The sequence below is a fragment of the Perissodus microlepis genome, chromosome 9 (genome assembly GCF_051167445.1).
Source record: "Perissodus microlepis isolate ML-2025 ecotype Zambia chromosome 9, ASM5116744v1, whole genome shotgun sequence".
Lineage (NCBI taxonomy): Eukaryota > Metazoa > Chordata > Actinopteri > Cichliformes > Cichlidae > Perissodus > Perissodus microlepis.
Window position 1 is genome coordinate 29,036,335 of NC_140469.1, and position 16,058 is coordinate 29,052,392.

General features: G+C 41.3%; 1 protein-coding gene across 5 annotated transcripts in view; it reads right to left on the reverse strand.

Annotated features, from left to right (window-relative positions):
- LOC146380728 (phospholipase D1-like) overlaps positions 1-15,455 on the reverse strand; it is a 51,281-nt gene extending 35,826 nt beyond the window's left edge. The window contains exons 1-2 of one of the 5 annotated variants that reach the window (XM_084939996.1): positions 15,236-15,455; positions 12,695-12,817 (exon numbers count right to left, since the gene is read on the reverse strand). The gene's annotated coding sequence lies outside the window, so the exon portion shown is untranslated. Of the gene's footprint in view, positions 1-877; positions 1,177-12,694; positions 15,202-15,235 lie in introns of those variants that run through there. The other 4 variants (XM_084939995.1, XM_084939998.1, XM_084939997.1 and 1 more) reach the window with 4 other exon arrangements.
- Positions 15,456-16,058: the final 603 nt, after the last annotated feature.

The following is a 16,058-nucleotide window of genomic DNA, read 5'->3' on the forward strand; positions in this document are numbered from 1 at the left end:
AAGCCTGCTGGTTCATAAACCCAGTGGTAATTTTGCATACACACTTTAAGTGCAGGATAAGAGCATTTACACAAATATTAGTAAATAAAGGCCAATGAACATTTAGCCTGTGCAAAAAGTCTGTTATTTGCTGACATTAACCATCTGACTATTATCAATATGCACTTTTATTTCATTCATTCCACTTTTTTGCTACACCAATAAAGACAACTTATTTATAACAATAAACTGACTCAGTTTAAGACCCTTCAACTGTGGAAACATCCACTGGCATCTGTTTATGGACTTGAATAGGACTTTTCTTCTCTAATTAAGCTCTCAAAGCACTTTCACCCAATCACACACACATTCATACTGCACTTTATTCCCTGATTAAGCACCTTCTGTAACATTCACACACTCTAATGAATGCATTCAGTTCAGTATCTTGCCAAAGGATACATCTCCATGCAGACTAAAGAAGCCGAACACTGAACCATTGACTTTCCGATTAGGAAACGACATTCTAAGAAGACTTTAGCCTCTGATATTAGTTAACAAAGCTTTATGAGCCAGTTATTGACATTCGGCCAACATGTGAGTGGAACTCTATGAAAAACTCTTGGATTGACTGTTTGGCAGCCTCTTACAGCGCAGATGCACACATACACTGATGCCATTTATCCTCAGCTGCTACTCAACCAAATCTGGTGCACTAGAAGTGAGGTACAACACTGCTGCATCCGGGTGTAAAATTCATACAAAACATGCAACAAACAAAAAATGGAGAGGAAACTGGGAACCAGAACCAGGCTGTTTGTGACAATAGGAGGATCCTGAGGAGCACGCACACATAAATGCCACAAAACAGCTCTACAGAGTATCAGCATCCACTGACCTGAGCCCGCGGAGGTCGAGGGACACCCATCATCATCTTTAACGTCTTTATAACCATCATCATCATGTCTTTTCTTCCCAGCGAGAAAACACACTTCCTCTCAGAAGAAAAAAGAAGCTGCCACTTCACTTCTAAATCTGTTCACACGGTCATGCACACGCTCGCTGCGGTGTGCAGTACACACACACACACACACACACCTCCACACGATCCTGACAGCCAGTCTGCAGGTTGAGAGCAGAGTGCCACAACGAGGCAGACAGACAAGGGAGAGATTCAAGAGGGTGGGACAAAGGGGGGAGGGAAGAGATGGTATTGGCCAGGGGGACACTTGGTAGCCAATGAGAGGGCTGCTCTTATTCCAGTTTGCATTAAAGGGCCAAACAGTTAACATGAGAATCAAATTACATAATTTTCACGTTTTGCCTTTTCAATTCAGGCTACAGCTGAAAAAGCCCTTCAGTTTTTAATCAGAAAGTTTTGTTTTAAATTGTTGACAATTAATTAATTGTTAGCTCTCTAAGCCTTTTTTAAAAGAAAAACAAAATTCAATCATAATTCAACAACGCAGCGTTTGATGAGAGCCAACTCTCTGTACTCTTCTCACTAAGCCAGAGTGAGAATGATAATGAACCAGTGCAGGGGTGGCCAACTCCAGGCCTCGAGAGCCGGTGTCCTGCAGGTTTTAGATGTGTCCTTGATCCAACACAGCTGATAAATGGCTAAATTACCTCCTCAACATGTCTTGAAGTTCTCCAGAGGCCTGGTAATGAACTAATCATTTGATTCAGGTGTGTTGAACCAGGGTGTTATCTAAAACCTGCAGGACACCGGCTCTCGAGGCCTGTAGTTGGCCACCCCTGAACCAGGAAGGGTGCTTATGAAGGTTTTCTTTGTCATGTGTAGTTCTTTAAAGTCTGAACGCCTAAAATCACCACACCTAAATCTGCACTGCACAACCTATTATTGTGTTAAGACACACCTTGTTAACACAGGTTATAATATAATATCCAGCTTCACCCTTTTGACCTGAAAAACCCAGTTTTTACCAGAACACTGAGCTTGCAGAGAAATGAACCAGTTTAGGTTGAAGCTGTAGTTCTGCTGCTTTACAAAGCATTAACTGTCATGTTAAAGGCGATGGCTACACAACACACGTGGATGTTTCTGCTGTAAATACATCTTAGGGTAGTGTGTGTGTCCTTTTCCAAAACCTCTGCCAGTCAATGAGTGTGCATTAGTAGGACATGCTAGTATTTTGGGGATGACACCAGCTTCACTGTATTCTTCCATTGTGAATGAAATATGTGTGTGGGTTTGTAAAAAGAATGTGTTTTTTTGACATCTTCCGATGATAGCACAGACACCTGCACGGTCACATTTTTCTCTGAGTGAATGAGAAATTGTTTCAGGCTAAAAAATAATGAAAATTCTTGAACTAACTGAGAGTAAAGTTGAAAGCCGGAGCAGCTTTCAACCGGAACAAGCAGTGACTCATTTTTGACATTCCAGAAAAGGACCAAAACATTCAGACTCCCACCCACATGTGAGCAACTGCAACACACACACACACACACACACGCACGCAGTCGCGCACACACACACGCACGCAGATGCACACACATACACACACGCACACACAAAGCTGGGCAGGAAGATGTATGAAGCCTGAGCCTAAATTGCAGCATTTCTCTATGGAGTCTGGTGCCTGTCACTTCCACCCCTGAAGGTACAAACTAGTCCTTAAAATTACAGTGCTTGTTATTCATTTCCTGCCCGCTGTATTTTATAATCTCACATCCCTAATTAATATTTTTTAGTCCTGAGTTTTTTTATGAGCTGATCAATATTTACTTAAAGCCCGAATGAGAAACAATGTTTTATCCAGATTAAAGTTAATGATTAAGAGTTTATAACCCAAAAGACATTCATAGATTATCTTAAGAGAATTAGAGAATCAAGGGCACATAAAACATAGCTGACAGCAAACTAATGAATCAATGACACAATATTCTGAGTTTATACAGTGACATAGAGATAATCTAAAAGTAGTGGTACTAGGGCTGGGCCATATCATACCATTCAGGTAATATCAGTATAATGTTAGGCAATGATAAGAGAATGAAATATCGCGAAAGAATGTGGGTAAAACGCGCATGCGCAGTGCCTTTGTTTTCATACGCACATGGTGGAAAAAGCATTTCGGTGACGGAGAATGAGAAAGGCGAAAGCAGATCGTTGAATGAAACAGATGAACCAGAACTGGTTTGTAAAAATGCTGCAATTCAGTGGTGTGGAGCCGGTTTAGCTTTCGTCCGTCAGATACACAACAAAGCACTATTTTTGGTAGAGCATGCAAGCGGCTGTCGTTATTACCAAACCGATTTTATGTGGCACACGGCGCTCAAAAATCTGTCAAAAAATGTTTTCATACGACTCTGCTAAGCTACGAACCCGCACTGCTTGGAGCATTATGGCTGCCGTAGTCGGGAGCCTCACAGAGTGATACGTACTTCAACATAATATTACCGTACTGTGTGTGGATACGTTTTGTGGATATTCTACATGGTTATGCTGAGGATATGTCGGCCAGTTTCCACTGGTAATGACTTTTGGTTAAACTGTCAGCAAGGAATTTGCACTGTTACGTTTTTATATAACTTTAATGCACATAAAAAACAGCTGCTTGTTTAAGTGAAAATACATTGATGGGGTTTTTTGCACTAATAAAGTTGTGGAGTTGTAAAGCATTTTGTCTAGTGTCAATTATATCGTCAGTTATATCGTTATCACAAATTTTCAGATGTACATCGTGATAAATATTTTTGGCCATATCGCCCTGCCCTAAGTGGTACTGCAACAAAATGATTCCTGTGCAGCCCGATAAGCATTTTCCGTCGCAGAATGATTATGAAGGACGCCACCAGCTGCACACAAGGTTGATTATTGCAGTCTCTAATTATTCTGTTTGTTTTTGGGGAGTTTTTAAGTTACAACACTATGAAAAGATGGCAAGATGGATGCTACACTGACTCGCTGTACCATCTTGTGGATTAAAATGGTATTACATGAGATTACAGCCCCGTCCCAGTTCAACTTTAGTCGATATCTCAGCAACACATAACATCACAGCCGCTGTTTCTTCACACTCTAATGGTATTTTAGGTAATGTAGATTTAGCAAAGTATTTTAAACAGAAAATGTTGACTTTAAGCCTTAAATTAGTAAACCATGACTTCAAAGTCAAACCATCTGTTTTTCATGAATTGTAATTTTGGTGACAGATAAAAACATTCTTATGAAAGTAGCTTTGAAATTAATTAAAAAAAAAAAAGAAAATCAGCTGCAGTATTAGTAGGATGATGTTGAACGTTGGAAAGCGTGCAGCTATTTTAATCTCGTCTTTTTAATAAGCATGTAGGGCGGCCGTTGCACTGAAACACTTTCTTGCAGAGGTGTCATGTCAGCTGCTGAAAAAAGAAGAAGAAGAAAAAAGTGAGAAAAGTCACAGGATCCTGTGAAATGATCTTGTGAAACCCAGGCCTCTGAAAACAGAAGAATGTTTGAATGTTTATCAACCAACTACAAGGTCCTAAAATAAGAAACCGACTGAACACAATCTGCCTTAAAAAGGTCATTAACAAGTTACATCAAAGGAAAACACCTGGCACGATAACAGGTCTGTGTGTAGAGCAGCCCCTGCACCGCATGCTGCTATTTTCTGATGCAGCTCAATGCTCTGACAGCTCGTCCTTGTAAAAGACGATCATTAGGCGACAACCGGCTCCACTATTCCTCTTAGCTGACACGGTGATGATGTTCCTGGCTGATCTTACAGGCCATTAAAGACACCCAGCTCCTCCCTGAAACACTTTGATGAAACACAGCCTTAACTTGTAGAGAGGCCAAAGCATACCTGAATTCATATTTGAGCAAAAACAGCCGCTTCTTATTTGACAGTTCAATTTGTTATTGCAAGATGAAAGAAATGTGAAAAAACCCATTTTCAGCATGTGGGGTTTCCAGACAATAAAGCAGTTATTGTTTGTTTTTTAGGTGGTGGACAGTCTGCACTGGTGGTTAGTTACACACAAGGAAGTTACACATTTTCCCCTTATTAACATGTTCACTGTCACATAGAGCCATTAATGTGTCACACTCTCATAATTCCCACCAGCAACTGTACGAACAGGCCGGGGTTAACTTTGACAGATATTAGGAAGCACAAAAGGCCATCAAGACTACCAACAGGCTACAATGACCCTACTTTTTTTTTTTTAAGGATCATATTATTTTATTTTAAAGACAATAACATCTCATTTATATCCAAAATCCAGAATACTCATCGCATATGCATGGGCATGTAATAATAATGATAATTCCAACAGGGCTTTAATAATTCACGGCTGTGTACCATGCAGGGTTTGGTTTGTCACTCCTTTTGAATTAACAATAAGACAATAACGGTATTTCATGTGCTGCAGCTGCCTTTGGTTTCTGTATTTCTCTCTTTGTTTTTTTTATTGCTTTTAATGGTTTTAAAGAACAAAATGTTGAAATAAGGCAGCGGTTCTTTTACTGACTTCCCAGCATGCATGTGGAAAGTTCAGTTTTAGGAATCAGAGCCTCTCAGCGGTCTAAAACAATGACCTTCTTAAGTGATTTCCTTCCACAATGCACATGTCATCCTGTAATTACTGGGTAGAGCTGCTGCAGGAAGCTCAGCTCCTCCATGACTCAGACACAAAACACACAAGGTAATAAAATCACACTGTTAACATACACAGACCCAGGACATGGTGATAATTACACTTTACTGAAAGGGGACTCAAAGGAAAGCCTTTAAAGTGCAGGAGAAACATAACTGTTCACTAAATGTGACGACAATGAAGACAACACGACAGTGACACCTAGTGGTCAGCTCTGACAGCTGCATCACCTGTCACACCGATCAGGTCTGCACACACACCTGGGCAACATTTCCCTCTGGACAGACAAAGAGGCAAAGATGGCATAAACACGGGGCCGCACATCATTGCACACATGTCCAGGACTGCACTGCTCTGTTATTATCAGCATGTTCTAAACACGGCATGAAAACCCGTCAGTTGTTCTATAAAGCAACAACAAGAGTATTAACAGGAACTATAAAGAGAGATCGAATTTCTTCCACATAAGCTTCTCTTCACTGCCTCCCCGTTAGACTCAGAACTGAATTTAAACTCTTCGTCAATCAGGAGACAGACACCTTTAAAGATTAGGTTTTCCTTTTCGAGTTAGGGCTGGGTCAGGTGACTTTATCCCTTAGTAATTCTGCCATAGGGTCAGACTGTTGGATGAATTCTCATCAAGTCCCCCACTGAGCACGTCCAGAGGCCTGGTAATGAACTAATCATTTGATTCAGGTGTGTTAACCCAGGGTGCGATCTAAAACCTGCAGGACACCGGCACTCGAGGCCTGGAGTTGCCTACCCCTGATCTATGCTCTTCTTTTGTGGTCTGAAAGGAACAACTCGGGATCCCTGGGAGGAGCTAGAAAACATCGCTGGGAAAAGAAACATGTCTTATTAGCCTGCAGCCAGTATGAAATAATGGATCTGAATTCTCCGATTATCTGAATGACCCTTAAATGTTGCAGCTTTTATCAGAATAACAGACTGTTTTAACCGGGCTGGACAGAACAGGAGGAACTGATATTGTGGACGTTTGTCTCAAAGGAGGTCAGATTTAAAACCACAAACTATGCAGGTTACAGGTTATCTGAATGTCCAATCTCTCTCTCTAGGTGAAGAGAGTCCCTTTTTTCTGTCCGTCTGTATTTTCCATCATTTTCCACAGAAATCTGCGCAGCTTATGACTGTCTGCTGACTCAATTCCCCCTCTTAGGCAGCAAAAGACAGCGACATGTTAACCCTGCTTTCGTCACAGCCATCGGCTAAAAGCCAGACTTTAGAAACGTGTCAGTCCTGTCGTTCTTCTGTAAACTAAAGCCAATCAAATTGGACAAGGAAGACAACACTCACATTTAAAGCAGGATAACCTGTTAATCTTCTGATAGAGTTGAGTTAAACAGCAGCACAGAGCCAGAGTCCATCAGTCGACTAGAGTTTTATTAACACGTCGCTCCCTTTTATTTATCACGGGTCGTCCTCTTTTCCTGCTAAACGCTAAAAAACGAGTGAACGTGCGCCTGTCTGAGCTGATTTAACAGAACACACTGGTAGGTGTGCACCATCTGATCACCATTATTACTTAAATAACTATCACTGTTTGATAAATGCTAAATGCTTAGAGCAGTGGTTCTTAACCTGGGTTCGATCGAACCCTAGGGGTTCGGTGAGTCGGTCTCAGGGGTTTGGGCAGAGCCTCCGCCGTGACATGCACGGCTCATTTTGTGCACCAGTAAAAAACATATCTACGTCTTGAATTTGAAAAAAAATCATTTTATTTTTCACTAAAGAGGGGTTCAGTGAATTCGCATATGAAACTGGTGGGGTTCGGTACCTCCAACAAGGTTAAGAACCACTGGCTTAGAGCCAGAAAACAAACACACAAACAAACAGCAGACTGTCTGGTTTAGCGTTTCCTCTGGGCTAGTTTACGACCTCACTAAACCATTTCCTGGTGAGTTTATGATCGCTGTCACTAGATTTGAGTCTTATTAATCAGCGTGTTGTTTATTTTGCAAAATGTGGTCCCATTAGAGGCAAAAAGCATGTTAGAGCAGGGCATGCTTCACAGCACGCAGCATCAGATCCAGCTCGCTCTACTGAAGTCTGATTTTTGAACATCTCCAACCGAGGACTTGATATATAGAAAGTGATATCTCTTTCTTTATCTCCTACAAAGTTGGGAGCGTGGAATTGTCCAAATTGTCTTGATATGCTGAAGCATTAAGAGTTCGTTTGGCTGAATCTAAGGGGCTGAGCCCAACATGTGAAAACAAACCCCTCACGCTAAACTCCCCCCTCAACCAAACTTTACATGTACCGGTCTCCTGGCAACCGCCAAACCCAGACTCATCCATCAGATTGCCAGACAGAAAAATGTGATTCATCACGTCAGAGAACGCGTCTCCACTGCTCCAGAGTCCTGTAGCAGCACATTTTACATCTTACATCACTGCATCGGACGCTTTGCGTTGCCGTTGGTGATGTAAGACTTGGGTGCAGCTGCTCGGTCGTGGAAACTCTTGAGCTAATTGTGAAGCTTGGAGGTCTGTAGTGGTTGACTGCAGAAAGTTGGCGACCTCGACCCCACTCTGTGATTTCACGTAGCCCAGCACTTCGTGACTTCTGTCCCAGATGTTTGTAGAAGCAGTCTGCACGCCTACATGCTGGCTTTTATACACCTGTGGTCATGAGAGTAATGGGAACACCTGAATTCAACTATATAATACTTTTTGAACTGTAGCGTAGATTGTTTGAGCAACATTGGAGAGCTCAGATGAAGACAAACTGCATCTGGGCTCAAGGTTGCAACACACTTCCTTTTTCTCGCAGTAGAAATGTATCGCTGAGAGAGAGTGTGTGTTTGTGTGTGTGTGAGTCTTATCGCTGGAGTAAGAACGAGTAGGAAAGACGCCCGATTTGTATCCGTCTCTTTCAGCATCAGAACACTCAGCATTTCTTTCTCAGTAACATTTCTTGACGCCATCCTTCACCACTATCACATGATCATAATCTCCTGACACAGATCATGAGAGCTCACCAGCCAAACCAGTGGCACAACGGACTCTGTGTACAACTCGATTTACTAAGAGATGTCAGGCATCCAGCTGACACTCCCACAGCAAACTGAGTCACCGTCATGAAAAGGATAAAAAAAAAAAATTTCCAGTCAGGACTGAAGTGAAATAACTGGATTTCATCAGGATATCCAGCAAATGTATCCATTTGACAGAAAACTGCTCAGAAACTACAAGCCTGAGTAATTTTTTGAGGCCAGTGATTCCTTTTATGACACCACCAAACATTTAAAGAGGACTTATTCTGCATTTTCTGTTGCACTGTTACAGATGCTCATATTAAAATGCCGGTTGAGAGCAGCAAGACTATAAAATCAGCAATAGAATAATAGTTAACAGATGCGTGTAACGTCTTCAAGCTTCTCCAGTTATTTTTAGTTAGCTATAGAAGGAGTGATGTCGAAGATAAAGGTCCAAAAATAGAAAGAAATCACCAGGCCACCAAAAAGCACCAGCTGAAACGTGCATACTTTTCCTGTTTGCGCAATGAAACGCTTGATGCATGTGCAGGTTCAGGAAACGTGTGCAGTTTCTGAGTTTGGATTCACGGGAGTTAAAGTCATGTTAGTAAAACACATGTAGCCCAAGCTCATCCTCTAACCCATCATTTTATAAATTCGATCAAAAGCCTAAAAGATCTCACAGTTTTGTCGCATTACAAAGAAATCCTGCTGCACCTTTCTTTCACCTCACACTCAACAAATAATAAATCAGTGAAATTAGAAAACAAGCACAGAACAAGTAAAAGCAGAAGTTATTTGTTACACCACAGCAAATGTCTTGCATTGTTTAAAAAAATAAAAATAAATAAATGGAGATTTAATGCTGCATCTGTAGATGGAAAAACAGGAACTTTTCAGTCAAGTAATTGAATACTGACGATCAAAATATATCTCACTTTGTTATTTAATGGTTTAAGCATTACTTCGTCCTTTCTGAAGAACAGAATACAGTGAAAAAAATGTTGTTTTTAATCTAGTGGCTCAGATTGGACTCTTCAGCGAGCTGGTTCAGGCACATATGAAGAACTAGCTGCTTAGCATGGACCAGTTAGTTTGTGCGTCTTGTCTTTGTATTGGTTAATAGTCAGAGTGAGGTTTACTGTTACACCTGCAGAGACAGCATGAACACAAAATCAACAATCTGTTGGTCTGCCTGGGATGGAGTCAGATTCCCAGCTTGAGTTATTCTTTTAGTCAGCCAACAGCTACAGTTTCTAATAACGAGGTCAGTGCATGTACAAATACTCCCTGGGAGCCTAAAGCTCATTTTTCAGCCTCCTCTGAAAACTTTTTCCTTGTCTGAGCTCTGAATGATGTCAGCGAGGGAGGTTATCCTGTACGTGGTAAACTCAGGCTGAAACGCTCCACCCGTCTGTTGCTCAGACCTACTACGAGGAGCTAAAACAGCCTGTTTCACACAGATCATAAACTGCATCAAGGCTCAGTATTAGATTAGAAAGGTTTATTCTGAATGTGAATCATGCAAAGCTACTCTAGTAGAGTCCAAGAATGTAAACAGGGACCAGAAAATGAGCACTGGAAGAATAAAATATGGTAAATGGTCTGTATTTGTAAAGCGCTTTTCTAGTCCCTAAGGACCCCAAAGCGCTTTACACTATATTCAGTCATCCACACATTCACACACTGGTGATGGCAGCTACATTGTAGCCACAGCTGCCCTGGGGCGCACTGACAGAGGCGAGGCTGCCGAACACTGGCGCCACCGGGCCCTCTGTCTTGCCCAAGGACACAACAACCGAGCCGGGACTTGAACCGGCAACCTTCCGATTACAAGACGAACTGCTGCCAATACCCCCAAATCTTTTATTTCCTGTATGATATGCATCTAAAATAAAAGTACTCATTAAGGAGTGAACCTTTTTAAAAGGAGATCCTCCGGGTGACCTTCTGTGTTAACCTCCTCTCCCAGCCTAACTCAATGGTAGGTTAGAAGGTTTTCTGCATGTTCGTTGCTTACAGGCCAGAAGATTAAAAAAGGGTTCAATTGATTCTGAAATAAAGTCCCTTTAAATTAATCTGTTAAATATATGCTAGTGTAACTTATACTGCTTTTTTAAAATCATACGGCTTAAACACATTAATATAAAGAAGGTATTTTAAATGTTTTAATGGCACCGTCCCTCTTTCCTCTCGTTTCCAGACTGCTGCTGGTTTGTTTAACACCTTCAGCTTTACTGAAAAGCTCAGCAGCGGATTAATGTCAGGAGCTTCAGGCGAGTCTCTGATTTCTAACAGGTTTGCTCACGGCGTTGATTAAATCTTCCTCTGATGGCTGTCTCGACTGCAAACAGACACAGGCCACATTTTCCTTCACGGTGATTAAATTCTCCTGAAAACACCAAATAACTGCAGTTTGTGCGACTCCTGGCTATTCAGATTCGGCTCGATGGCACTGATGGGAGCAGAGACTTAATTCAAGTCGACGTGCTCCTGAGGTGAAGCTCAAGCTTGCGACCTTTCAGCTACATGATCATCTCTTTAACTCTGAGACACAGTCAAGTCACATTAATAAATCAGAATTTGTTTTGCTCCCGTCTCAGCAAATTCAGTGTGCTTTATTCAAAAAGAGACGTGACTAACTGTGACTTGACGGGCAGCTCTCCTTTAGGGATATCCTGCCTGATCGCCAAGTCCCTCTAGATGAAAGTCTCAACACTTGGCAGCCATGTTTAAAACATCTCTGGGCGGCTATTTGAAGCTTCGATCTAAATGAATCGTCTTTCCTCATTATCATATCCGTAACAAAGACACAAAGACTAAACTAGCTCTACCTCAAACAGATGCAGCAGTACTGATGTAAATCCGGGGATTTTAATACTTGAAGCATATTCACTTCTGTATTTGTTCAGGGCCTTTTGTTCCAGTGAAGAGACAACATGACATTACTTGAGACGAGAGTGCTTCCAGCTCTGCATTGACAGTCTGCCCTGTGCGGCCATCAAGCGCACAGCCAGCTCCTTAAAGAAAGGCTTTGCCCAGTTTGGTGCGAAGGAGTGTAGTAGAGCTGTGACCAAAGACTGTATATAATAGATGGCTGCAGCCACTGTCGCTTTACCCACTATCATATCTTATACTGAAGCCTTGGAGCACTTTGAGCTTTGTCATGTGGTTGTTCTCAAACCAAATGTGCTGAGAAAGGGCTCACAGGGCAGCCACGCTGTAAATCATACCCCGCTTTATCCTCCTCCATAACTCTAATGAGACCTTAACTACCAAAACAAGCATCACGATGTCTTAATAAGACTTTAAAATAGCAACTGAGGCCATAAACCCATAAGGAACATGAGTCCTGGTGTCATAAATCAAGTGAGAAGTTGGGTCATTTTATCATTGACTTCTTTTTGCAAACAGAGTAGGCGACACGTTGCAGCAGCACAAACTAACTCATTTTTTAATATCACTGATGGATTTTTCAAATATTTAAATTACACTCAAAGTTTTGTCAGCTATTTTGCAAGATATTTAAAGAAAAGCATAAAATTAAATTTTAATTATTTTAATTTATCTAAAAAATAATTAAAGACACAGAATTTTAAAAATAAATATACATTTTTTTCATTTAATTAGAAATAAATCAGAATATTGTTAAGTTGTGGGTTTCATTAAATAAACTAAAAAGAAAAACATAATACAAAGCCTCCCTTTAAAACACACCTGGGGGGTTGTATTAACAAAATAATACAAAACATTTAATAAACTGAAAAATGAGAAAGATTGTTTATTGGCCAATCAGCTGATCCATGTGTGTATATTTTGCTCCGTGTTATCAGCTGTTTTATGAGCCAGATGTATTTGAACTTCAGCAGCTGTATCTTACAGCACTTTAGTGTATCGGTCTTCAGTTCTGCAAAGTCATGACATTTAGCTACTGATAATATTGATTAAAGGCTGGACCAAACCCACCGCTCCCAGTGCCCCTTGAGCTCTGTATCAGCATGTGTGTGTGTTGGCTGGAAAAGCACACACACGCCCACAAAGTCAATTAAGCACTCCCCACGCTGTGGCCTGTGTTTTGCTGGAAGCGCCAATAAACACAGCATATCCTACCTGCGTACAAGCCGGTCCTATTAATCAGCCTCGACAGTCTCCATGGAAGCGAGCGAGTCAACTCTGCTCCGTTTAAATCAGACCAACAAAAATAAAACCCTCCGACACACTGGAAGAGCGGGTCTGTGTGAAACAACACAACAAGAAAAGAAATTGCGTGTCACTTTTCCCGCACTTGTCTTCAGACTTCCTGCTTACACTTCCTGTCCATCTCATCGCATCCTAGCAGTGTCTCAACAAATTTCATCACTGACCTGAACTGTAATTTTGTTGCCCCACAACAATCTTGCAGCAGCAGCGATGATGCAACTCTGTTAAAAGGAACTCTCTGCAGACTTTCTGAACTGTGAAACCTTAAACACTGGAATCTTTTAAAAACAGGAAGGTGATGGTGAACTTAAACGTTGAATTAACTATTTTGATTACGAACTACAGGTACTGTTTAAATACACTTAAATAACCAGGTGGGGTCATTTGTGACTTTTTGATGGTTCTGTTTGTTTAACACTGAATGTCATTTATGCATCAGTCACGTTCTGCAGCAGTAAATCTTTCTATTCCAGGTCCATCATCCACAGGTCACAGCAAACTATCACAATGCAGTCGTGAAAAGTGGAAACTTTTAAGCAATCTGAGTGTATAATGTGAAACTTCTTTACATATAGATATTTTTGGAACACTAATGATCCAATTCCTATAAAAGTACCTTACAGCTGGCCTCATATATTAACCCACTTGCAGGTTAAAGAGAAAAAAGCTTATTATCTCAACTCAAATAGTTTCAGCTGATATTCTGCTTAGTTTAGATACTATACACTCACAATGCTGTGACACACTCACTCTGGACACAGCAACACTGCTGAAAAAGTGCGGACTATATCAGACATGCAATCTGTTTGTAAAGTGATGACGTATCGACCCCGTTTCCTGCTTTGGATGAGCCTTTCGTCGTGTGTTTCATTTTTCTGAGCAAACATGAACTTCCAAAACCTGTTTAGCTATTCTCTGTGTTTTCAGCCTTTTAAAGGGATTATTTAAGAGCAGGATGTCTTTAAGTTTCTAAAAACTCATCGTTTATATGACAGCATCAAATGTTTGAACGCTTTCAGTGTGGACATTAAGCTTAGGATCAGGACTTTTTCATAATTCAAATCACGCAGCAACATATTAATGACTGAGCTCATGTTGCAGATGGACCTCAGACACTCTCTTGACTCGAGTTTGGTCATTTTTCAGGGACCTTTACCCTCTTCAGCCTTAGCTGTGCTAATATGTTTATCTCAGCCTAAATGTAGCTCTGTTAGCTGCATCACGTACACATCATAATCTGCCAACTACCATATCCAGAGCCCTTCTGCCTCTGTGTCCATCCAGCGTTACATACTTCAGTCAGAACACAGCATATCATCTTTAAAATCTACCTTCTTGCTTAGCTAAAGCTCATAAATCCTCGTTTTCATGTATCTCTGGATGTTAAACACCAGGGAGCAAAGCCACACTCATTTTATTATAGCTGAACATTTTTAACGCTCAGGCACCTCAGCGTTTGATAGATTTTGAGGGCTAATTGAGCATTTGGACTGGAAATGGTTAAAATGTTAACAAGCAGATACTCACATTTAAGCAGGCGTTATCTAACAGAGGCTGGCTCAACCCCAAAAAGAGAAAGAAATCTCTAAATTTACACAACATAACCGGTTTGATTTCTCTGAGCATGCGTGTTTAAAGTGTGGAAGCTGTCCCTTAGGGTACCTAAAGCACCAGCTGTGTGTGTGTGTGTGTGTGTGTGTGTGTGTGTGTGTAATGTTGTGTTACAGTGCCACATAAGCTGTGGAAACAGACACGCAAACAAGAAGCAGAGAGCGTAAACTTTCGCGCTTTAACCAGGAAAATGGGCCCTGAAGGCAACTCAAAGCTAATTTTGCTTATTACAAGGTGCTGGGTGAGGATGGTGAGTTGTGTTACACACTGACTGGTATGGAGGAAGTGTTTCGCTGCAAAACAGGTCGACGGCTGAAAAAGGAAGAAGTCCGCAGTGACAGGTCGGCGGAGTGAAGCACCGACACGCCGCAGCTGCAGCAGCTGACTCGCTCCTCGGTACTGGTCTGACCCGTTCCCCGTGCTTCCCTGAAAACGTTGACTGAGCCCTCCTCCGGGCCAACGTTACGCTCTGTGGATCTCCTCATTCGATTCAAGCGACACTGAGAGCAACACATGGCTCATAAGTGCTCGCTGCCTCCCAGGGCAACCTGCTGATGATGTGCACGGGCACTGCGGTGAGGAGGACGGATGCCAAGACATGCCAAAAAATCCCAAAACAAAACAGCGCATCCACCCACGTCTACCCCGCGCTTCCACTTCACCACATCAAATTTTACGCGCAAAGCCACGGCTCCACTCTTTACGCGTTTACGCACCTGCGCGACCACATCAGGAGTAAACTTTGCCGACAGTCACAGATTTAATCTTACACACAAATATCTGGATGAGCCACAAACGGCACAGCTGGACCCCAAAACGAAGGCTGAGTGTTCGTCTTACCTCCTGATGTGATGTGAAGTGACGGCAGCCGGAGATCTGCTGTGGTGCCGCGAGCCGGTGACCAAAAACCACCAAAGTGCAAAGACCTGCGGCAAAGACTTACAAGACTTCCTGTTCAGTCCCTGTCAAAATAAAATCCGCACAGGCAGGACGGTGAGCTTTCTTCCATGTATTTCCAACTTGGTGACATAAAGCTACTATGGTAGTTCTATTAAAAAATAAATACATCTAAAATAAAATACGAACTCACAGAATACAACTAAAGCTTGTTTTAATAACATTTCAAATAAATACAAATTAAAAAAAAAAAATTAGCAAAGCACAATTAAAGGACTCTATAATTAAACGAATAATCGATTATGTTTTATTAAAAATAAAATAAAATAAACATAAAATAAAATAAACAGTAACATGATCAAGCTGAGGGGTTTGTTTTGACTCATCACACATGAGTCTGACTGTTTGTCAGTCTGCATACTTTACAGCCGGTATTGAATGTAAAAAGGTAAGAAGGTAAATGTGAGTCCTGAGATGACCCACTGGCAGGAAAGAAGGACAAAACACCAGTGTGTTGTCATTTTGATTACTTTCTTTTCCTTTTAAAAGTAGTTAGTAATTAAGAATAATGTCATTTTTCTTTTGTCTCCAATTGTTGAGTATTTTAAGAAGCTACACACAGTGTTGCCTTTCACTCAACTTCCAGTCTTCAGTTTGTCAGCACGTATTAAGATCTCTGAAGACACTGGAGTAAAACAGTGTAAACAGTAATAGACACAATTTAAAGTGCCACACTGAAGGTGTTTACAAGAACTTTACTTAATTT